This window comes from Cupressus sempervirens, chromosome 5, assembly GCF_028749045.1.
Source record: "Cupressus sempervirens isolate cs-2001-9-10 chromosome 5, ASM2874904v1, whole genome shotgun sequence".
Lineage (NCBI taxonomy): Eukaryota > Viridiplantae > Streptophyta > Pinopsida > Cupressales > Cupressaceae > Cupressus > Cupressus sempervirens.
The window spans coordinates 467,508,322-467,535,418 of record NC_143122.1 but is presented as its reverse complement, the minus strand read 5'-3'; positions in this window follow the sequence as shown (position 1 = coordinate 467,535,418).

Genomic DNA, 27,097 nt, shown 5'->3' with positions numbered 1-27,097 from the left:
CACAACCATTGGTCCAACAGAAGTTAGTCCCAAAAAAAATATGAAAACCTGCAACTAGACCTCTATTAGATTGTAATGGACCTAAAATACTCGACAAATAGACAACAAGAAGCTGAAAAACTTATCAAAGAACCCAAATAGAAAGCATTTTTAGGCTGGACAACATTCTATGTTGTAAGAGTATCGTATGATACTTTTTATTATAGTGGTACAATACTTTTTCCTCATGCGATATTTTTTCCTATAGCCATGTGATACAACTTGCTATACTGGTTCGATAAAGTTCAGTATGGGCATGTGATACTTTTATTGGAAAAGTATCCCTTGACAGTGCTAACAAATATCATACAATCCTAAGAAAATATCGCCCGATATTTACAACTATAAAAAAATAAAAGGGCAAATAGCAAGCAAAAAAATCTAGGGAAAAATGCAAATTAGGAGCAAAACTAGACTATTTTGTTGCATGTTGGGTGCCAAAAATGTACACTAGAAATGTGCACCACTCCATCCAAGTGATCCCATGAGTTGGAATGCTTGAATGATGGCCTAGAGCTCCCTATCCATGGAGTGCAAAGGGGTGTTTTGAGCAATATGAATAGCTCTCAGCTGAGCCTTTGAGACACAACCCTTTCTAGTAAACCATGTAATGGGAGGTTCCTTAGACAAGAACAAGAATGTAAGTGTCCAAAATTTGTTCCTCAAATATGCAATGCAAGTATGATCTATAATAGAATGAGATGCACGATGCAACTAGATTAAGAAAATGAGAATGTTAAAAAACCCATCTTAATTAAACTATGTGATTTAAGCTAGAGAAAAAGGAAAAGATAAACTATATGAATCTAAGCTAATATGAAATGGTGATGAGATAATTAGACAAGGGAAAAGAAGTTCTCCACAAAGCTCCAAGAAATTGATCAAGAAACCTACAACATAATAATACTCAAGAAGATGGATCCTTTGAGAAGGAGAGTGCTCTCTCTTTTAAAGGTAGATAGATGGTTGAGATCAATATAGGGATGTGGACAATTAAGGATGGGGGTTGAATTTTGGCATGATCCATGTGTAAGAGAAAGTCAACCAATGAAAAGGAGTTAACTCTTCATGTGAGACAAAATCCTTTTCTTTTGATTTGTAAATAGAAAAAGGACTTTATGTGTGCACATTGAGTGGGTTAGAAGAATGGGGTCTTTATTTAATTAAAAGGGAACATGTTCTTTTAATCAAATATGGACTTAGGATAATATAGTCAAACTATAGGTTAAGATTAAATTAATTGATTTTTAGCAATTTGGTCTAGACAAATGATTAATTAATTTAGCCAAAATGCTGAGAAGGGGGATAATAGTCTAGACAACCATTTTTAGGTGATTGCATAAAGGTCCTACTCAAGATGATGATCATATACTAAAGGGGGTCACTCAAGATGTGGCAAACCTACATTTGATTCCTCCACCACCTAAGATAGTTGAAAAAGTACTTGACTCAAGGATCTACAAGAAGATAAGGAATACCACTTATAGGGAACATCTTGTCAAGTGTCATGGCCAAGAAGATTTAGAGGCTACTTGGATCAAGGAAGAAAACTTCAAGAAGCTGGACATAGACTCAAGCTTGCTCAATCTAAGGATGGATTAAACTTTTTGTTTTTTAGGGGAGTATGGTGTAGGAGCACCTAGGCTAACCCCTATTCCTTGCTCTATACTTTGGGTTTTGGCTTGTACTAACCTTAGCCATGTTAGTTAGATGTGTTTGGACCTTAGAAGGTCATGGTTTATTTTTTTCCTAGGCAGAGTTGACTAGGGTCAATCCACTCTAGATGGTTTGGTTTTTCTTGTTTTATTTTTATTGTGTTTATAGGTTTTAGGAGACAAGAGGGGTGTATGGATATTATGCCCTAGAAGTGTTGGAAAAGTGTGGAATTGAGTTGGATGTATCATCTAGGATTTTTTTTACATCTTTTATAATAGGTTTGAGGTTATATGTGCTCATTTGGTACAATGTTGCAAAAGTTGTCAATTTATTGCAAAAGTTGCCAACTAGGGTTAAAATGGTCAGATGTTGTAATTGATGTTCTAGGAGATAATTTATGCCTATAAATCATTAATGTAACATATTGGAACTAATTGGAAATTTCCAAGTGATGAATGTCAAAATTACAAAAAAAAAATACAAAAGTTGTCAGCAACTTTGGAGCAAGAATATGACTTATCATGAATCTAAGCTTGATGGTTACACTAATTCCCTAAAACCTCACAGAGATCCTATAAAACCACAAATCAAACCTAGTCCAAGGGCTGGAAGTTGTAAAAAGTGAATTTTTGCAAGTGGACCAATGAAATATAGTTTAGAAGTTAACAGTTTTGAACTTCTTGATTGCATGAATGGATCAATGGATTGAAAGGATCATTTTTATGTTTAATTCTTATTGTTCATATTGTTATAGTACTTTTTTTCTTTAATTTTAAGTTGATTAGAGTCCATCTATGCATAGTTAGAAAATCACTTGTATATAAATTATTCGTTGTTTTTGCTTTGATAGTTTTTTAGGAAAATGAATCACCCATGAATCCTCACCATGGAATCATAATGGTGTTTGGGGATATGGAAGTGTATCCCATGTATAGTGTACATAGAAAAGGAGAGGCTTGGAAAATCTTGGGAGCTATTTTTAAAGTGATTTCATAAGTGAGCCTTGAGTGCATGGCTAGGTGATCACAAAGCTAGCAAGTGGGATTTAATAGATTGAATGTGTTAGATACTTCAATCTAAAAGTTGCAAAAGGAGGAGGGATGTGTGAGGAATAAATGTGCCAAAGTATAAGGTTCCAAGGGTATTTTTTTTATGGATTTCATTAGACCCTAGTGTATGTTGATTTGAAATGTTTGAAACCTTTGGTTTTAGGCTTGAAAAGAGCAAAGGGGTGTATGGACAAGTTGGAGACCAGAGACCCACTAAATCTTGAATATTTCCCAAAAGGGTATCCACAAAGGAGGTCAATTTTTCACCTTGTTGAGAGAAATTTGGGGTTGTAGTCCAAAAATCAACTTTGGGGGCCTAATTCTCCTAGGTCTAATTAGGACAATTTAGTCAAGGTTTAGAGAATCAATAAGAAGACCTATGGAATTTAGGTTCAAGAGGTTGGGGAAAGACTAAAGATCACCAAGGTTTATTTCCCAATCCATGTTGAAGGTATAATTTCCATTAATGGTAAAGTTGTGGTCTCAAGGAATAGGTGAAAATGCCCTTAGAATGAGTGTAGGTTATAAAATCATTTTTGTAGTTGGATGGTTAGAGTTTAGAGGGTAAGGTAGATATCTGCTAGAGGTTAGGATTACAAAGGGGAACCCTAATAGCCCAAAAGAGAGCCTAGATAAGTCCTTTAGAGAATAAAGGGACTAGTAAGCAATCCAGCTTACATCAAAATGTCACATGATAGTAGCAGTTAGATAGGATGTCAATTCAAAGGTCAAATTAATTGATTTATAGCAATTTGGCCTAAGTAAATGATTAAATAATTTAGCCAAAATACTGAGAAGGGGGCTAATAGTCTAGATGACCATTTTTTAGGTGATTACACCTATATCTCTTTGTATGATTTCTACTATGTAACTTGTGTGGTGCATACAGGACTGATGCTAGTTATTTTCCATCACCATTAGTAATAAAGAGAAGGATTTAGATAGAGACCCTTTGCTTGAGGACTATCCTATTTTACAAGAGTTTGTAGATATATTTCCTTTAGAGATATCTAGTATTTTGGTACATAGGGAAGTTGACTTTCACAAAGAACTTGTACTAGGATTCACTCTCTAGAATTTTTGGTTTTTATATGTCCTCTTTCTACCATGAGTATATCTTGGTGATGGTTGATATGTTGACCAAAACCACCCACTTACCACCTATTTGTACCACCTTTACAACACCAATAGTTGTATAAGTGTTCTTTTGATACATTTTTAGACTCCATGGCATTCTTTGTAAGATCATCTCAGATAGGGACTCATTATTTACATCCTCCTTTTAGAGAGAGATTCAAACAACATTGGGCACTATGCTCAATTTTGGTATAGTATACCAGCCTCAGACAGACAAATAGACAAAGAGAGTCCATTAGGTATTATAGAATATGTTGTGTATGTATGTGATGGACCATTAGGTCAAGTGAGAGGAGTACCTACATCTAGTTGGGGTTTCTTATAATAATGGGCATCATTAATCTATAGGTATGCCAACTTGTCAGACATTATATGGTAGACCATGTAGGACACCATTGAATTGGGACAAGATTGAGGATAGGGTATCTATTGGATCTTAGTTAGTCAACTATACGGAGAAACAGGTAGTCTTGTCAAACAATACCTTAGAGAGGCTCAGGATAGGTAGAAGAAGTATGCAAATTCATAGAGGGTTGATAGAGAGTATATGTACAAAGATAAAGTATTCTTGAGAGTGTGTCTACCCAAGAGCCCATTCCACTTCAAAAAGGGCTCTAATTCAGCACCTTATTTTTTTGCACCCTTTGATATTTTGGAGAGGATGGGTTCCTAGTTGCATATCATCTAGTTTTGTCACCTAGTCTGTCATGAAGCCACAATGTGTTTCATGTTTTTGTATTGCAAAGGTATATTTATGACTAGTCTCACATTATATATTGGGATGCCTCGTAGGTGGAGTTTGAAAGGAAATTAGCCTTGCATCCCATTTGTATTTTGGTCTAATGGACCCTTGCACTTCGAGGCAGAGAACTAGACCAGGTTAGAGTCTAGTGAGATTATTATGATGAGGTCACATCTTCATGGGAGGATGCAACTCAGAAGATATCACAGTACCCATACCCTTTTTATTAACTCCATGAGGAAATTCAAGCCTAGAGGGGGAGGATGTGAGGTCCCACCCCAACCCATCATAGAATTGATGTTACATTCATATTTTGATGCAGTATTTTGACACACTTCAGAATGATTGGTCAATGATTTCATATTATTTGATGTTTTGTAGTGATTAACATTATGTTGATTTCACTTATGATGATGATGATGATTATGACCTACTTTATATTCCTTGATGATTATATATTTAGATTTTATGTTCATGAGGATAATTGAGCTATGCATAGATTCAAAATTTTATATGTATTCTTCTTTAAAGTTTAAATTGATTTTGATGAGTATTGCATGGTGTTTGAATTCTGCAAGTATTATATATGAACATTTGATTATTAAGATTGTTTTAATATATAAAAAGGTTATTTGATTTTGAATTATGAATGTCAATGTTGAATTTAAATTATGTAATTTTGATCTTATTTTCATATAATTTTTCGTTGGACTACTAATTCTCAAATTTAGTGTGCATGGAATTAACCATAGAATTTAATTAGAGAACTAGGGCTAGACCCATGTGAAAACTGTGAAGCCAAGGTTTAATCTAATGAAGAGATTAAAACCTCACCATGATGTATTTTATTTGTAAATGTAATATAAATGAATGTTATTAGATTAAATTTAATTATGCAAATTTGACATGTTAGTTGCAATTGTGAAGCATATGTTATAGTGTCACTTGACACTTGTATTATTTATGTTGTAGTGACATGTCTACAAGGGTTGACAAGAGATGTCTAACCTAGGGTAAACCTAATAGGTTACCTAAGTAAACCCACTTGGTTATAAATACTTGAGTAAGGTTCCATCAACATGAAACTATAGGTAAACTTTAAGTAGACTTTTGAAGAGTTAAAAGTGACCCTAGGGTGTCATTTAGGTCAAAATTAACTATCCTATTGGGTGTACTATGGTTAGGGTTAATGTTTGGCCATCAGGATTTTTAGATCACATTTATGGATCTCCAAAAAGGCCACTTCTAAAAAGTCAAAAAAATGGGGAGCGAAAAATCCATTTTACTTTCCTCACTCTTGGTTTACCTCTCATTAATGAGAGGGGACAAAGTGGAATGCCAAGGACTTGTAGTCATTTCACAATTATGACTAGTGGTTGGGTAGAAATTTGGAGGCCTTTTCAATGGACTTTGCGAGACTCAGTGGTTGTTCACCCACTCTCTAGTTTTAGAGACACTTAGGGTTTTCTTAGGAGATTGGAAAAATGTAAGGAAGAAAAAGGGAAAATCACTACTACAAATCTCATTTGTCATTGATTTGGAACAAGGTTGGTTCTCTTTTCTTGAAGGAGAAATGGATAAATTTTATGTTTTGTATCTTGGATTGTTGAAGTTTTGTATGTGATGGATGTGTAGTTTTTAATTTCATTTCTTGTTATTGTTTGTATTTTTTTGTTAGGTGTGAAAGGTATCACTCGACCTTGGGAGGGAAGTAGTGACCTTATGGCTGAAGGGGTTAGTTGGGCCATCCTTTTAAGTGTAGAGCCTCTTCTTTTGAACTAGGATTGCATGGAGTATGGGCTCCATGTAGCCATACATGTGATTTTTGTACTTTGGGGTTATAAGATGATAAATTTGTGAAGAAAGTTGTGCTCTTGAAGCCTTTTGAAGGCATTAAATTCTTGGTTGTTTCTTGTTATTTGTATGGAATCTCCTCTTTGGATAGGTCCACATTCACCCTCTTTTATTGGTTCTTGGGTGACCCTTTTGTAAAGCTCAAAAGGGATGGCTCGAGTTCATTGTTGTATTTTTGTGTTCTTGCATTTGTGAGTCATGTTTGATTGTAATCCATTTATCCTTGGTTCTCCAAGCTCAAGAGTGGTCTGATAGAGACTTAGGTTGGGAGTTGAGCACTCCATGGTTATGCTTAAGTTTATTATAATCTTGTGACAAAGGCTCGATTTAGAAAATAAAAGATCAAAGTCTTCATGTTCGTGTCAACTGTGGAATGCAAAGAAATAATTTTATAAATTTGTTGTCATGGAGAAATCTCCATCCATATTCATCCTTATGTTTGTATTTATTGGAACCTTTTAATGAAAGAACAAAAATTTAGGTTCATTGTGACATTGTATTAATTGTATATCTATTTCAAAAGAAAAGAGCATTGGATTCATTGGGAAAATTGAGTTATATTGTATAAAAATATATTTCTATTTTTCAAAGGTGGAGAAATAAAAGCTTTATTCAATAAGAAAGGAAAAATCTTTGCACACGTTATGGAGGAGCATTGTATCAATTTGAAAGGAATGGATTGATTTAGTATATGCATTTGTTTTGGTTGTATTAGGACTATAGAACTAAAAAAAATTGATATCCATCAAACTTTATATAGTATTTGTGTGTTTTAGTTTTCAATTATTGCCCAATGGAGTTCATAGAATTCAAGAAGATTAATTAGTTCAATTGAAGGTAACTTAGGAATTTGTAGTTGGCATATCCACTTTAAAATAATAATCCACCATAAATCCAATATAAAGTGAGATAATGAAAGAGTTAGAAAAAATATAAAGAGTAAAAAACACAAAAAGTCCCTTTGTAACTCTCTGAAAAATGGATGGAGAAAACAAATTAATTCCCAACCAATAAGAAAAATGAGAGTTATTTAAATATTCAAACATAATCATTATCCTTTTAAAAGATCAAATATATTTTTAAAAAAAATTAATAGGAGGACCCATTTTCAGAAAGAACCCAGTTGCCTCATATATATATATATATATAGGGCGCTACCCCAAAAGAGTTACAAATATATATTTAAAAAATTGCAAAAATGAATTGAAAAATACATAATTTTAGAGGGGGGTGTTTAAACACCCTCCCCCCCCTCCTTGTTGGCAGGTAGGCCTACCTCAGGTAGTTTGCACCTATCATGAGTAGTCGTGCCTTTGGTAGACTGTCCTACCAAGGCAGAAACGCTTGTTGTAAGGAAAACGGACCCCACCCATCCCCTTTAAAAGGGAATTTAAACTATATATAATGTTTTTAATAAAACATTCAAATGTATTTTATTATTATTAAATGTTATTAATCATAAAATTAAAATTATTTATTATAAAACTTAATAAACTTATATTATATTTAACATCAAAGTTAATGAATATAATTAAAGTTATTTAATATTAAAGCTATGAAAATAAATTTTTAAATAGAAAAAAAATTATTTTATTAAAATAAAATTTAATAATAATAAATTTAAATAAAGTATTTATTGATAGATTTGGAATTAATATTAATACAACTTGATATTTATTTTATTTTATTCGAGATAGATTTTTTTTAAAGAATTATACATATTTCTATATTGTATATATATATTACAATATACAATATTATCTTACATGACATATAATATGATTAAACATATACTTTTTTTTCTTCATTCCTATATCTCAAAGAGATCTCAATGATGATTATTAATTAATCTCTAAATGGAAAAAATTCACCATTGAATAAGTATTAATTAATAGTTGAGCTCTCATGACCTAGTGTACTTTTGAAATGGGAAATTGGTTCCATGCATCATTTTGAAATCCTAATTCTACTAAGGACTGACAAATTAATATTTAGATAAGTGGGATAAATTAATGTGAATTAGAATTTAATTAAAGTGGAATTTAGTTAGTTTATTTTCTTGTCGAGAATGAGAACTAACCTCAACCAATAATCTAAACCTTATTTAAACTACCTCTCAGTTAGGGGTGTCATCAATCTAAATTAGATAATCAACTCTAGTAAACAAAGACTAATCCTCTTCGTCAATCATTAGTATTCTTTTATTAAATTGAGAATGAGAAAAAACATAGATGCTCAAACTTTTAAAACCTTGGCAAGCTCTCGCAAAACCTAGTCAACAATTTGTCTTTGTTACAATGTAACACTCAATATAATTGTTGGAACAAGTCAAATCACACTTCCACACTTCTTAAACTTAGATCGCATGTGTCCAAACTAATTGATGTAGTCAACTTAGTTGCATCATAGTAAAACTAAAATATGATGTTTAACTTGTAAAAAAGAAGGTTGGTGTGTTTTTGCCCAAGATTTTGGGCATGACACAAAGAGGTTTTGAGGTATCAACATCGTTACTTTTTCCTTGTTTGTATGAGAGAATTATGGATACCGCATATGTACTCTTGGGGATTAGGGTGCAAAGAGATTTCCAGGGTAACTCAAGGGTTATACATATCTAGTGAAGCTTCCCTATATGTTTTCTAGGTTCCTACATTACATTTGGTACACCTGATTTGTTTCTCAGTTATTTATACTTGATAACCTTATAATAATTTATTACCATTTTATCTAGTGTATCTTTGTGTTAGTCTTTATTTTTTGGTTGTTTCCTTTGGTGGGCCTTGGTGTTTATCTACTCAACATGGTGAAGTGGACCTTTAGGTTCCATGTGCTCTTGTGGTAGCAATTATTTTTACCATTAAAATATGACATTCATGTTACTTGTGCTTGGACGATCCTAGATGTTGCTACCCCTATGTTTATTGGTTGAAGATTTGTTTATTTTTTCAATATGATGATATTATATACTTTATGATGTAGTGATTTGATACATCCTTCAGAAGATGTATTTGTACTTGTATTATATTTATGAATTTATTCATTATCTTTTATTCTCATGATGTGTAGTGGGAGGTCTACTATGTATGTCATAATGTATTAGTTGTATCTTATAGATTGTGCCTTTACTTATATTAATATAGTGAATATATCTTAGTTCTTTCAATGCAATGTTAGTGTTAGTTTATTTTATAATTCATGTTGATTTAATTAATGAAAAATTAAAGAACTAGCTCGTATTTCAATTTGAGATTAAAATGAACATAGGATATTCTATGTGATTATGTTATGCTTAATTTTAGTAAATTGGTTAACTTAAAAGTAACCAAATCTTGGAACCATCAGGATCATTATTTGAGTTTATGTATATCAGTATAATTTCTTATCATATGATCGTGATGTTACATTATCTTGTGTTGTATTTGCTTCTACACTTGTATAGTTAAATGTTCAAAAAAAATAAAAATGCATCAACTTAGTATCAAGTTAGGTTAATTTGTAATGGGTTCCTTGATAGAAAGGTATATAAAAATATTCATGAAATGGATATTGTAACAATATCAGAATGTATCAACTTAACTTAGGAAGATAAAAAGAGGAAAAAGAAGAAGCAGAGGACTTGACTTAGTAAATGGTTGAATTAAGATATCAACTTATTAAAATGTTGGAACAAGAACATAAACTTTGTGCTTTTACAGAATAGAGATTGAGGGACAAGATCCAACAACTTGAGGCTCAGTTAGAAGAAGAAAGACAATGAACATTAGGTTCTTTGATGGCTTTCATGAATTTTTGAATCATTATTTGAAAAATTGTAACATTATTTAAATGGTTTAAGGAAATGGATGAGAAATTCACAAATTCACAAAATAATGGGGCACAATTTTAAGCATAATGTATAGAGCAAGGGGATCATCTAAATGTGAAGCTTGTAGTAGAAGAGTAGAAAGTATAGGGTAGAATTGAGAAATTTGTCACAATTTTGGTTTAATATGAAGAACAAAATGGTTAGATGGAAGATGAATCAAATGCTGCAAAGAAGAATCTTGTAGATCAACTTGTTTATTTAGAGCATTCATTTGCCAATGAAACTGTGGAACTTGATGTTTCTCATGAAAACATGATAAAATCTCTAAGGGCATCATTTCAGAGAAACATCCATATACCTTACAATATAGAACCTAAATTGGCACTAGAAAGAAAAGAAGATGACTTGAAGCATGAGGAAGAGATCCATACTAAAGATGAGTAGAAGAAAAAGAAATGCATAGATCCTTTTAGGAGGCTCTTTGCAATCTCTCCATGTTAGAAATAGGGATTACTAAGAGGAGGGGGGTGAATCAATAATTTACAAAATTTCATTGCCAACTAGATATTATTACTTACTTTAAACCATGCATAAAAAATTAATAAAGTAATGTTGAATAGTAATAGTAACAATGCACAAAGATAACTCATGACACCATATTTTGTTAACTAGGGAAACCCTAGCCAAGGGAAAACCCTAGTGGGAATGATACCAACTAGATAATATACTGATATATATGTTCCTTATTAGAGGAGGGACCCTGTTAGGATTCAATGAGAAAATTCAGTATAACAGTCCCTGTTATGAGACTTTGAATCCTTGTTAGGAGATTCCAACCCTATTAGGAGTTGTAGTATAATGTATGCAAGATGAGCCCATTGCCCAAACATGCAATTTCAACTACATGAAGAGCTCACTACTCAAACAAGTAATTTAATGCTATTTTCCTTCCTTGTTTGATCTCTGATCTTCAGTTTGATCTTAGATCACCAGATAAAACTTTGCATATATCGCTTTCATAAAAGTTCGCTCACTTCACAATCTTACAAGATAACACTAATACACCAAGATTGCACACTTCTTATCACAAGAAGTCATTTGCATAAATACCATGCCTTTACATAAAATATTGTTGGGATAGCTAAGACCAAAATTAATTTTTCCAAGTTAGGGTAAACATCTAGGATGTCGGCCCTGATTGGACAAGTAATTGTTTTGCAACTAAAACAATTCTTTCCTTCAATTCCATTGTCCCGCATCATCAAAACATAATTAACTCTATTTTATATAGTTTGTACAAACTTCTAAGGTTATACACATCATCATCAACATGTATACTATCTCCATGTAACTTCACTTGTCATAATATGATGTCTACAACATGTTATAAATAAAACAATATACTGTTGTAATCAAAATTCTATACTTAGACAATTTTTTGATCACCAAACATTAAGTATCTTTATTTCTAAGGTTTCCTGTAAACATGTAGATCATGTGTTGTCATTAATGACAACAATTACATATCATAATTATCCAATTGTCAACACTCCATTGTTGAAGCCAAAATTGATACTAGATAATAGGAAATTGGACATCTTACACAAAGTAAACAAGAAACAAAGTAGAAGTTATCTATAAGGTTGACATGATTTGGCATGCTCCGTCCAAAAACTCCAAGATAGGATGATAGAACAAGAAAAGTTATTACATCTTTGTGTAGAGGAACTCAAATCTTAAAGCTAATGAAAATAGACAAGTCTTTGATCGTGTTTTTTCCCCTTGTATCTAAAGTTCAATATTTGTAGCAAAGTATTGTGTTACCTCAATCAAGTATTAAAGAGCTAAGTTTAAGATAGATCATTCTAAACAAGCTACAATTTCTAAAAAGAGGAAGAGGTGAGATATAAAAGATTGCAATGTAGAATGAGAAATTTTTATAGTCATAAGTAAAATATAATAATTCATTTGATGAGTTTTGTTAATAATGCCTTAGAGCGGTAGATTAGGAATGGTGCAACTTCAAAGCACAATACATACAAACATTTAAAAGTGAGTTTAATCTTCATGTGGTCATCAAAAATTATATAAACTGGATTCCCCTGAATGAAATATGGATTAAGATAAATTTTGACAAGGAAACACATGACAATCCATGATGGTAGGGAAGAGTTTGGGGAAGAAATCAATAATGAGGCGAAGATTTGAGTGGCACTATTGGAGTTGTAAAAAGGAAAAAATATGAAATATTGCAGTGTCCATTTGGATGTAAGAATTTGGGTGAAGATTTGACTGGAAGAGAGTGGTCCTTTTGTGTAGTTAATGGTTTGGGGAGTTGAAATAGATGTGATTGTAAGAAGAAACCTTATATGGACTAGAATTAAATTTCTCAATGGGTGCATTGAAGGGGTTGCCGCTAGAGATAGGATCTAGTCATATTACTCAGAGGACAATACAATGAAGAAAGATAACCCCAAGGAAGGGTAACTAAAAGGTATATAATTTTGTAGTTCTCTTGTTTGTAAATGTATGCCATATCTTATAAATGGTAGATAGTAGTTGAACATAATAGGATGGACAGAAATATAGGTGCATCAGCCAATGTTTCTTTATGATCTCCCTTATTGTAAAAAAGGATATGCAGAATTTTTTTCCCAATCACAAGGGTTATCAATATTATATATATATATATATATATATATATATATATATATATATATATATATATATATATATATATATATATATATATATATATATATATATATATATATATATATATATATATATATATATATATATATATATATATATATATATATATATATAAAATATTGATAACCCTTGTGATTGGGAAAAAAATTCTGCATATCCTTTTTTACAATAAGGGAGATCATAAAGAAACATTGGCCGATGCACCTATAATTTATATTAAAAAATTCCTTATTTGCAATAAAAGTTTAATGATTCTCAAATAAGGGAAAAAGAAGCACTCTCCAGATTGAGAGGTTAAATTTGGAATTATCATAGGAAAAAGAGGTAGTGTTCAAATATGAAGTTAGAATGCAAAATATTTTGAAGCAAGTTCAGGATCAAATAAATTCTGAAAGGATGAGGTAGGATGAGGTAGTCAGATCCCAAAAGCAAGTTGAACTATTCTTGAATTAGTGATTTGATAGGGTAGAAACTCGAGAAAATATTAATTGAAATGCAAAAAGCTCAAAATTCTCTAAAAAGATACATTTGAGGTGTAAATTAAAGACTATTTTGGGGGGCTAAAGAATATGCACAATTACTTAAAGGATAGTTACAATCAGACCCAAGGTTCATGAAACAAAAATCATATTCTATTAAAGAAGCTTGCTCCTATGAGTATTGTCAGTTACATAGAAGTAGGTTTCTCTAAAATATCATGATATACTTTGATGTATCTTTTCTTAGAAGGGTTTATGATATTTTTATTTAATAACATTTTTGTGAATTGGTTTCTTAACATGAAGGATGTTTTATTTTTGGTTGCTAAAAACTGACTGGAAGATTCAACTATTTCTTCAATTGCATATAGGTGGTATGCCTTATTGGTTGAGTCAGTATAGTTATTTTAGGGATTTTTAGTCAAGACAATGTAGTTTTTGATAGTCTTTGAATACAATTGTCCAATTTTTTGTCCAATAGATGTATCCAACTCTTGGGTTGTCCATGGTTAAATTGTTGAAACAATTGATTAATTGTGTATTGTCTTTGATGTTACACAAAATATCATATAATTATCAGTTAGTATATTTTGAACTCACTCAGGAATTAAAGAAAACTTTCCATGGCTACCAAGTAATCTAGAGTTTTTCTAGTTTAGAAGGAAGTGTATACCAAGTTCGCTCGGGCATCAAAGGAAATTTTGTAGAAGATGAGTGTTAACCAAGCTCACTCGATTAATGAAGGAAATGTTGGATGGAACCAGTGTTAACTGAGCTCACTTGGTTACAAAAGGAACTTTGTGAGTGTATAGTATTGACCAAGTTTCACTTGGTTAACACATGAAAATCATTTCTCAGTTAGTGTCTATCGAGTATGCTCAGCTAGCAAAGAATTTTCTTATTTTGGCACATTGAGCTCAATTGAATTATCTAATGGTTCTAGCCGACTGAGAAGATGAATATTAATTATTCTAAGTAATATTTGAGCTGAATTTACAATGTGAAAGATATAAATAAAAGGTCAAATTGAGAATTAGAGTTTTTGAGAGACTGTGAATACATTGACGATTTGATGATGATAAGAGGAAGTGAATCAAAAGGATAAGCATAATATCCTTGTGGAGTTGAAAAGATGTATTCGATTAAAAAGGATCAAGTATAAAAGCTAGAATTGAGATCTATAATCAAAAATTTAGTTGCATCAAAAATTAGGTCATCTCATTGTTACTCTTTAATCATTGTAGTAGTGATCTAAATCTCTTAATAGAGTTGGCTTAACAACTATTTGTAAGTCCTTTAACAAGGTGCCAGTTCTATTAAATTGTCTAAAGACCTCTAACAAGGCCACCCCTAATAGGGTGATTAAATCCTCTAATAGGGTCACACCTAATAGTGTGTTTTGTAACCTTTAATAGGGTTGGCTCTTAATAGGGCTCACTTCAAAAGAGTGAAAATAGTAACTAGTTGCAATTGATGGTTATTCCCAATTGGGATTCCACATTAAATCTTGGTGTCAAATGTGTTCATGCTATTTCCTTTTTATGCTTACAGCTAAGTTAAAGTAATAAGTAGTCATAGATAAAATCTTAATATTTGCATGTTAAGTATTTACCAAGCATTCTTAGTGTTTACCAAGTTACAGAATTTTTGTGTGTTTGTCAAGCATCGATAGAGTTTAGTTTTCAGAGTTTGTTATTTTGTTTTGACATCTAAGGGATCTGGAATTTTTTTTGTAGTAATTGATTCACCCCTCCCCTCTTAGTTACTCCTCTTATATTTCCAACAATTGGTATCAGAGCTCTTTTTGTTCTTGCAAAGAAGATTTTAAGGACCTAAGCTAAAGATAAGGATGTCTTACAAAAGAGAGATTCCCAAGTTGAATAGAGACAACTTTACAGCATGGCAAGGACTTATGAGATTATATTTGACAACGATCAGTGATTCAGGTTGTAAATATCTTGATGTTGAATACAAGACTCCTACTAGAACATTATAAGTTGAAGACATTTATGAGAAGAAGAATCATAACATTATGATGATTGATATTGCATCTACTCTAAGTTATGTTGAATTTGATGAAGTAAAAGACTATAAAATAGTGCATGAAATGTGGACCAAACTGAAAGGTATTTATGGAGGAGATGAAAATGTAAGAAGAGTTAAATCATAATTTCCCATAGATCATTTTGATCAGATGGAAATGAGAGAAGATCAAAACATAGAAAAATATGTGGAAAGAATCAAAGCAAGTGTGAGTGCAATCAAAGCATCTGGAGGAGACATTGATGAAAAATAGTTGTAAGCAAGGTACTCAAAACTCTTCTTCCTATTTATGCAATTAGAGTGTCTACTATTCAAGAGATGAGATGTGATCCAAATAATAAAATATCTTTAGATGCTCTAGTTGGATGATTGGCAGCTTTTGAGTTGGATAACTATGATAACAATGTTCCTAGTTCCAAAAATATTGAGTCTACATTTGAAGCCAAACACTCACTCAAAGAAAAGAGAAAGAAATTAAAGGCCAATCAATCAAGAAGTGAAGAAGAAATAGAAGAAACTTCTAACAGTGATCTTGAAATTGTTGAAGCCCTACTTGCAAAGGAATACTCCAAAGGCAGAGGAAAGTACAAAGGTAAAATTCTTATAATCTGCTTTTCTTGTAAAGAAGTCGGTCATATTGTTGCTAGGTGTCCAAACAGAGAAAAAAATGATGAGAAGAAAAGTAATAAGTACAAAAGTAAGAAGGAATTCAAAAACTACAAGAACTACAAGGACAAAGGTAAGAAATCTTGTTTTATGGCTGAAGATTCTTATAACAGTGAAGATAAAATGGTATATATTGTTGTAAAAGATGAATATGATGATGAAGGAGATAAAATGGAACTTATCTCTCATGTTAGCAAAAATAATAAATGGATTATTAATAGTGGCTACTCATATCATATGACTAGAGATAAAACAAAGTTTGAGCACATGGAATATTGGGATGATGGTAGTGTGGGATTTGGAAACAATGAACCATGTAACATAAAAGGAAGAGGTTGTATCTCATTAACCAATGAACTTGTATGTGATAATGCTTATTGGGTTGAAAGACTAAAGCATAATCTACTGAGTGTGGAATAGTTGAATAACATTGAATTCAATATAGAATTCATGGATGGAAAGGTCAAACTATTGGATGGTAAAGGAAACCTGGTTGGATCTTGCAAGCAAACAAAAGGTAACCTATTTTATCTTGATCTTAGTGAAAGTTCATGTTTTATTTCTCAAGTAGAAGAAAGTTGGTTATGGCACAAAAGATTGTGTCATGTAAACTTTGAATAATCTAGTTAAGATAAGAAATCACAAAAGAGTAAGAGGTATTCCTAGTTTGAAGAAACCTAATATGGGTCTATGCAAAAATTGCCAAATTGGTAAGATGGGAAAGACTAGTTTCAAAAGAAAAAAGTTTGATGTATCTTTTCTTGGAAGGGTTTATGAGATTTTCATTGAATAACATTTTTATGAGTTGGTTTCTTAACATGAAGGATGTTTTATTTTTGGTAGCTAAAAATTGACTAGAAAATTCAACTATTTCTTCCAATTACATATAGGTGGTATGCCTTACTGGCTAAGTCAGTATAGTTAGTTTAGGGATTTGCAGTCAAGACAATGTAGTGTTTAATAGTCTTTGAATATAGCTGTCCAATTTTTTATCCAATAGATGTATCCAACTCTTGGTTTGTCCATGGTTAAATGATGTGTGAAGGGATAATTCAATTATTTAATGTTCCATTTACATTACTTTTTGGACACACAAATGACAATTTTGAGTGTTTTTTTTTTACCTAGTTCAATCTCATGGCTTAAATGAAGATCGAGATCATGGCTCCAGGAAAGTTGTTTTTATACCTTTTTTGTTGCCTAGATGATTTAAGGGTAACTTCTATCTTGCATGAAAGTGTGTTATATTTATTGCAAGGCCATCTTTAAGGTCATTCTATTTTTTAACATATTTTCTAGGCAACTACATGGTAAAATTGGAGTGCAATTGCAAGGCCAATTATAAGTTCAATATTGGGGTGCTTCCAACTCATTGTTTTAAACTAGGGAAGATGAATCTTTTGTAATATATGAGTAACAAATAAGGGTTTTCTTTTTGGTTCATTTCCTCAAGAGCTATTTTGAACTAGTTTATTTTAATAGTAATATATAGTGGATTTCCACTTTTCCCAAAAGTAAAATAAAAAAATATTAGGATATATTAATATAAAATAATAGATTTTATATGTTTGTAGGTTATGTTATCACAATGTTCTTATAATTTTAGTTATATATTTTTCTAGTTATGTTTTTAGTTATAAAGAGTTCCAACTTCCTACTATGATTATAATTTAAAAATATATTTTTTAGCCATTGAAAAATAAACCATCTATAAATGAACCGAATTAGAACGAGTTAACAAAACAAAATGTTGTGAGATAAACACTAAATAGATAAATTGAAAATATTGTTTAGTGATTTGGACATAAATTTTTGGGTATTTACAACATATATTTAACACTATTTATTTATTTAAAAAAATAAATTGGTAGAATAATGAGTTCCCACATAATTCTAGTTACACTTCAAAATACAAATATAAAATTAAAAAATAGTAACCCCTTCATTTCGTAAGAAAATAGGTTTCTATTTATATTTTTATGTTGATTATAAGTTGAATGTGTTAGAGATGACAAGCTATGAAAAATCTTTCAACCATCCATAGTATCACAATTTATTAAGTAGAATCTACTTGTAGTGCCCCTCCAACTATACTTGGTAAGTGCTACCATGATAAGTGAGCTCTCCACCATTTCTGCAATTCGTTAGTTCAAGTCTATGATAGAGGGTGAGATCTCTCCTTAGCTATAAATCAAAGTAATTGGTTGAGATGATCTGTAAATATTTCAGCCATGAGACCTAATTTGTGTGTGTGTGTGTGTGTGTGTGTGTGTGTGTGTGTGTGTGTGTGTGTGTGTGTGTGTGTGTGTGTGTGTGTGTGTGTGTGTGTGTGTGTGTGTGTGTAAAATGAATTCAAGCTATTTAAATATTATCTTAAATACATGAGTCCTTATTTAATAAAAACTTAACCAGACCATAATGCATTAATTAATTAAAATTGGTAATATTATTAATCAAAATAGATCACAATATGGATAATTGAATCCATAATATATAATTTGATATAATCTAACCAAATTTGTTAATATAGTATTATCTGATATATTAGTCCATAAAATAATAGATGCATGACATTAATATATGAAAATTGATCAATATTATGGAACGCCCTATTCGGGAATTCAAGAGAAATAAACCTATTGTGTTACAATGTTTAATGAATTTTTTTTTTAAAGTTTAAACAACATCAAAGTAATCAATAATGTGGAAGAAATACATACATACACATCAAATACACATTAGCAGTTACAAATATAGTTTCAATTGCTCAAGGGTTCCTTTATGTTGAGTCACATTTAAGAAGTTTAAATCAATAGTTTAATTTTTAAGTACAATGTCTCATGACCATAAAGAAATAACATATACATAATCACATAAGAATAGCATAGGTATAACTAATACAATGAAAGTACATCCAATAAATAACATCCACTGCACATGTCGTAGGGTATGTGAGAATTAATACAATACATCAAAATAAATGATAGCATTATTACATCAACTGAAAAGAAGTCTCTGAGATAAGAAATAAGAATGATAAAGGTACATCTTCTGCAATGAACATCCATCAGCTAGAAGTATGAGTGGAACCCAAATGGTAAGAAGACACTACCTCCCAACTGTGTGGTTACCTAGTCAGGCTTCCACTCCCACCATGTAAGGGAGATAATGAACGATCCACATACGGCTAATTAATTATAAAACATTCCTAGGCATGGAATTCCTAATAGCCAAAACTACCTAAAAGATAACACATGCTACTCAAGAAGATAAAATAATCCAAAAAGAAAGAATCACTCAATCCAATACCAACACCACATAACCAACCATCATAAGTATAAATCGAATACCAAGATCATAAGATAAAGTCAATGAAAGATATTTACCTCAAGTCAAGAACCACATGTCAAAGTACATCATCCATGAATCACCAATCATCATCAATAAAAGTAAATAACCACAATAAACACATCCAACAATAGGTACACCACCAGAGGTACACAAAATCTACAAAGGAGACTCAGGCTACATACTAGAGAGTGTCATCACATGGTTAAACTACTTGAGTTACCCTAGACTAATCTTTTAATAGACCTCAGACCCTCAAGTGTTGAGTTACCCTGGACTAGTTACTCTGAAACCCGAACCCTCAACATGGCACATGCAAAACCAAAAACCCCTCTCAAGAAGAGGAGGCAACCAGTTATACTCTGATCCCATTCCCATCCTCAGTCTATACAAGTACTCAAGGCATGGGTGGGGAAAATATCTCTAACTTATATTTTTAGTGTGTTTCCCCCAAAAATATTAATTACTAGATTATCACTTATTACATAACTTACAATAGGTTACCATGGCACTAATCACTTTGGGGATCAGACCCCTACTGCAAGCCACTCCCAAAGAGATGTGCCTAGAAAAGCTCTCCTAAGAACATAAAACATAGTTGTGTCTCATACCACAACACCCATAATGATCAAACTCGGTTCCTTAACAGGCAACCTGAAAATAAGATGGTTCTTCCATCCAAGTACACATTGTAGACACCTAAATTTGATTACACCGCTTTGGTAATCCTATTTAGTTATCTCTAAAGGCATCATTAATTAAATTCTTATTTAATTAATCCTTTGCCATCCCCTAGCTGATTAATTTAATTAATCATCTATAGTCCTAATTGATAAATCAAATAACTCATTATTTATCAATTAATCTTATTCTCTTATCTAATTCCAAAACTCTCATTTATTAAATAAATCTATTTGATAAATAAAGCCCTCAAATCTAATAACCCCTAAACTATCTTAAAACCCCCATTTATCCTAATCCACCCCATCCACCCATACTAACCAAGCTTAGCTACTAACTCACCCACCCTCATTAAATGCCATCCACTTGCACATCTCTAACATCCTTAATCTAATCCTAAACCCAAGCCTAATCCACCCCCTAATGTTGTCACATTCCCTAAGTAAGCTTAAGACTTTTCTAAGCCAAGCAAAGTCAACAATCTCAACTCCTTCCAAAATATCCCAACCACTAAGCTTTGAATACTCTTACAAAGGCCATAAAGACTCTTACAAGCCCATTCATTGCTCTTACAAGCCATTATGAAGGGTCTTTATGAAGATATTATCCCTTGAGCCTCCTTTGTTGACTCATCCATCCCCTTGCCTCCATCCACTCACCCTATGACATGTGTCACTCCCTGGTTGGTGCTAAACAAGCAAAATCCATGTGCTCCCCTTTGAGTGCATCTTAACCCTCTTTAAGCTTTCATCTCTCCTTGCATCTTAACCCTCCATCCCTCAAGCCCTTAGCCTATAAATTGAATCCCCTCCCAAGCCATTTCATCACAATCCTTGAGTTAAAGTTATAATGCTAGTTTAAAAAACCAAAGCCCTTAACTATACCCTTATAATGCCAAATTGAGAGCTCACAAAGCTACCAATTTTCCATTTTCCATCTCCATTGAAGCATAGTTTGAGTATCTTGAGCACACATCCCAAATCTTATCAAATAGACTCATCCCTAAATCAAGTGACCATCCTCATTGGGAGAGCCATTCTATGGCTCATATTCTTATTTGAGGGTTTCACTTTGTCTCTCATATATGTTATAATTTTTATGCTAGTTAATGCTTTGTTCTCTTAATAGATTAGTATTTCTTGCTAACATATTTCTCATATACATTTTGGCACGCCCGGTGAGACTCCACTATGGGTCATTTAATCATCCATTTCTATCTATATGTTATTTTTTCTAATAATATAATGTTTCTTGCTATTTGAGTGAGTTGTAGGGTGTTTCATTTATTTTTGCAGGTTGAAGAGCGCACTTGGGAAGAAGACATAACCTCTAAAATCTGAAAACAATCAAAAAATTAAAAAATTTAGAAAAAATCTGTGCATTTCAGTTCTTTTCATGTAGTTTCGTCTTCACAGATTGGCATCTGCACCTGCAAACTATCGTCTCCGCCAGCTACTCTGTCGTCTCTGCAACCAAATTGATGTCTTTACAATTTGGCATCTCTGTGTGGTCTTCTGTTGTCATCTTCGCATCCTTAACTGTCATCTCCGTAGATCAGCACCTCCGCCAGATACTCTGTCATCTCTATTGCTGCCAACCTAAATTGTCATCTCTGCCAGCTACTCTGTCGTCTCTGCGCCACCAACCTAAACTGTCGTCTCCGCAGATCAGCGTCTCCACAATTCAGCATCTCCACTCAATTTCTTGTTTTCTGCACTGCCAACCTAAACTATCGTCTCCGCAAATCAGCGTCTCCATAGTTCAGCGTCTCCGCTCAGTTTTCTATTTTTTGTGCCGCCAACTTAAACTATCGTCTCCACAGATTAGTGTCTCTGCAATTCAGCGTCTCTGCCTCTTTCTTTGTCGTCTCTATAGATCAACGTCTCCGTGGATTGGCGTTTGTGCCTGATGAACTGTCATCTCCGCTTGTCTTTGTTGCATTTCTGTTTTAACATCTTTGTTTTTGCACTTTGTAGTTCCATAGAGTAGAGATTTTTTGAAGCATTTTTACGACTAGGAAAAAGAACAAAAAAAGTTGATTTTATTTTTCCCATAGTTAACCTTCAAATTTTGAGATTTTTGAGTTACTAATCCAATTGGCTTTTTGTAGCTATTGCAGGTTGGAGTATATATGAAACCACTAACCATGTTTCTTGCAAGTTCTCATGTTGCTAAAATGAACTTGAATGTTTAAGCATTTTTCTTTGAGTGAATGTTGCTCAAACATAATCTTGAATGCCATGGATTAAAATCAATCTTTCTTCGAATGCATGCTTAAAAAAAACAAAACTCAATCTTGAATGCAAAAGATCATTTAACCATTGCAACATCTCACACTTCAATTTTTGGTGCATTAAAAAAGAACAAACAAATCTCTCTTTTGCATGCAACTTAGGCAAAGTTAGTTTTTGAACACTTAAGAAATTTGTTAAGTTAAAAACAAATCAACAAAAATCAAATTTAGTAGTTTCTTCATTGGACTCACCCTCTTTAATCACCCGTCAATTTAACCATTGGTTACAATCTCAGCACCACATATGGGGATGGGTCCACCTAAGAGAGTGTTAAGTGTTCCATAATCAGATTCTACTTAATTCGCTTTTTGAGGGTTTGTCTTAAACTTATAAGATTTCTTCAATGTCCAAAAATCTAGATTAAATTGATCACACTTCAAGTTTGGATTTTAAAACTGAACAACCAATTAACGTGGAGGGCCTCCAAGTGCACGCTTGATAACCGAGTTTTACACATCTTTCTTTTTGGACTTAAAATAAAATCACACCAACTCTTGAATGCCTTAAAGGAAATTAATCGATACTTGACATGGAGGGCCTCCAGGCGCACGGATTTACTTTCTTGTTGACCCTAACTCTTCTTCTTGTTTGCATTCTTTGATCGATTTTGCTTTGTTGCCACATTTCAAAGTTGGAATTGAACATTGTCTCTTAAACATGAGTGCTTGCAAAGTCTAGATCAACAAACATAAGAGTCAGTTGGTAAAAGAAAAAATGTGTTTTTTAGCTCAAGGTCATCCAAGTCTTCTCTCCCCTTGCTGTCTTTCGAGGCCATCTTGGGTGCATAAGATTAGGATCCAAAACCTTGTTTCTCTTTCTAGGAGGCCTGCTTGAGGATTTCATCACCTCTTGGATGACCTCAACTCCAGCATTTTGGTAGAGTATAAAAATTGGGAGGTGAATCCAAAGACACCTCTCTTGGAATCAAGATTTTGTCACTCAAGCTAAGCCTCAAGGAACTTTATACCCTTGAGAAGTGAAAGAGGAGAAGTGGGTTACTGCTCCTCTCAGCTATGTGACATATTTTTGGTTTCATCTATGAATTTGGGCCTCACGTACCTTGCGTATATCGAGGACTCCATAGCTAAACCAACTATCAGCCTTGCAGACAACCATCTAGGGTGTTAATGTGTTTGAAGTGACTGATCGAAACATTTGTAGAACATATACACTCCTCGGCGCAAGAATCACATTCTAAGAATCAAAAACTTCTATCTGGTTGTTCCTATCTATTGCTTAATTTTTTTTACTTGTTGAATAAATGTTTTCCAAACTTAGTCAATCCTAGCTTAGGGCACACTTACCGTAGTCACTGCCTATTTCAGGAGTTTAACGAGTTGAAGTGAAACAACTGAGATTTCTCAAAGTTAAGTAGATTCAAGAATTGATGTCAGAGCAACCCAAACCCAAACAAAAATTTCACAAAGCTAAACTCAAGCCATCTCAGGCATACTAAGAACTCTCAGCCAAGAGAAAGGAAATAACACCAAGCCCTCGAATTGCTAAACTCCACAAAGCAGAAGACAAAGCTATCGACAAAGCCCTTCAAGATGCCTGGTTAGATCGCACCATCCAACTTAACCAACATCCAGGAGTTAGCTCTACTTATGTCTTACCAACTAGGCATGATTTCTATGATTAGACCCCCTTGTTTCTCCACATCTTCTTGCATAAGCTTCACTTTAGAGTCATCCTTGTAGGTAAGCCAGCCATCCTTAGTCATCCCCTTAAGCATTTTAGCTCATCCATCTCATTTAGAACCAAACCATCTAGCCAACAATCCAAAACTTCACATCCAAGCCTTCAAAATTGTTGTCATTTTGCCAAAAGTTTTCCATTCCTAACATCTTTCAAATCCACCAGCCTCACCAAAGTTTTTGTCTAGGGTAATCTAGCTTTGTCACTTGTTATCCCTCATCACCTTGAGCTAAAGGTTGGGATCCACAAGTGGTCAATCTCATGTTCTTCCTAAAGGATCATTAGTCTATCCTTAAGTTGACACAATCACCACCAAGCTTGCACATAGGAAAGCAGACCTTTCGTGCTTTGGCAACATATCTTTGAAGTTAGAATCCCCAACCCAATCCTCCTTAGGTTTTTTCATATAGCTTTGCCTCAACCTAGGAAATCATTTGCATAGAAAAACCTTCCCCTTTTGCATCCATCAGCATTGTTGCATCTCATCCCTGGGAAACATTCTGCATTTTCATGCCACCTGTCACTCGCTTAGCCAAGAAGAAGGAAACAATGGAGCCCTATCATTTGGATCAAACAATTTCACTCCCCTTGAGCAGTCAACCATCCTTTAGCCCAGAGAACACCATACCATCACCTACTGACATTGAAGCTTTCCTGAACCAACTAGGAAATGTAGTATTGGTGAACGCCATTATAGACAAAAACAAGGAAACAATCATTGCTAACTTTCGAAGGGACAACATTGGGGCCTTTGACTTTGGAAGACCTCCTCCCCTATCAGAGCCATCTCACCTATTGTTTGGACAACTCCCACCACCCATAGGCTCTTATGATTCAAATTATCCTCAATATGTGCCAAAAGAAGAGCCTCAACCACCCCATATGATCCAACAGACCCAAACATACTAGCCTCCACTCAAGTTGAAATCTCTCTTCCACAAGCCAATCCAACCACCACCACTCCATTCCAAACCCCCTTCACCCAAAACACCTCACCATTCACTCCCTTCACTATTGCTACTGTTGTTCTCCAACCTAGCCTTCCAAATCCACCCATCTCCCATATCAATGCTAGCATCTTTGGCCAACCTCAACAATATACAATAGGGATGCCACCCATGGGGCCAAGTAATCAACCCTTCATTACGCCCAACTTGTTTACCTTAGCTCAAAACACAATTCCATCATTTCTACTAGGTCCTTGGAGCTCAGTGCCATCAGCCACAAATCTACAAGCTACTACCCTCACTCCACAAAGCTATCAAACCCCACAAGCTACTACCAATGTTATGCCAAGCTCTCAAGTGACCCAAGCTCCTTCCACCACTCTACCAAGCTTTCAAATCCGGCCACCAAGCTATCAAACCCCATCAGTTCCATTCCCAAGCTTTCAATTCCCACCACCTCCACCACCAACTAATCCATTACCTCCTATCACCAACTATTTTTCTATGCCACTTCTAGGAGGAAATCCACCACCACCAACCACCAATTACTTGGCCTCTTTTGCCATGCAGATACCTTCCCAAATGGGGGCACAACCCACCTATATTGGTCAAACTCCTCAAATCCAAAGTCAAGTTCCACAATCTCCCCAATCCTTCCCCCAAGCTTCCCAACCATCTTATACCTTACCTCCACAAAGCAATCCATTTATCCCATAGCCAACTTATGTTCGTCAAGCCCAACCTCAAATCCAATATCAGCAGCAAGCCTCGCAACACATGCAGCAATATGTGTCACCTCCACCTCAGCAACCCATCATCCACCATTTAGTTGCCCAAGCCATGTACAATCCCTACCAGCCCATACCTCAAAGCCATCCATATTCCATTGCCCAATCTAGCACATACCTACCTCAAGGCACTCCTACATTGGGGGCACCCCAGCCATCACCCATTAATTCAAAATGGGAAGCCATGAAGATAGCTTTGAAGAACGTCCAAGAAGGAAATGATCTAAAAACCTTCAAATTTGAGAATGTGTGTCCTTACCCATTTGACCGAGCCATTACTATGACTCCATTCCCCAAGCATTTTGAGACACCCAAATTTGACAAATTTAGAGGAAAAGGAGACCCTGTCACACATATCAAAAGATTTTACATGCACTGCCAAGAAGTGGCATACGATGACGTCTTCCTCTTGCATCTCTTTCACAAAAGCTTGGCCGGACCAGCTCTTGAATGGTTTTATAGAATCCCCTATGGCACAATTAAAAATTTTGCTGAATTATCTGAAGCATTTGTAGCCCAATATGCCCATCTTGTTGAAACAGAGCTATCAGTAGTTGATCTTGTCCACACTAAGCAAAAAGGTGGAGAAAGCCTTTCCGAATATCTACAAAGATGGCAAACCCTTACCACCTGCATATCTTGCACCTTGCCAAAGCACCATTTGGTGAAAATGTTTATTGATAATGCTCATCCTAGCTTGGCTCAACACATGACCATGAACTGTTTGCAGACCTACAAAGATATCAAAGAGAAAGGAATGATCCTTGAGCAAGGACTCATTAAAGATGGTGTGGTCAAGATTTACAAGGAAGCCAACCAAAATCAATCACATTTCAATGACAAGTCTAGGTATTGGAACAAAAACAAGCACGTTGCAACAGATGGTGTCACTGACACCAGGCATGTGAATATTGTTGGTCCTTCCCAAAGTCATCCCAACCCACCGTATCAACCAAAAAATCGGCAAGCTATCAACTACCAATAGTAGAATCACCAAAGCTATCAAAACCATAATCCAAGACACAACTTTCAAGGGTCTAGCAATCAAGCTAATGCCATCAATGTAGTTGCAGGGCAAAAGCCCAGATTCCAACCTGCACCTAGAAACTATACACCCCTTCCTGAGCCATTGGATGTTATTTTTGAGAAATTAGTC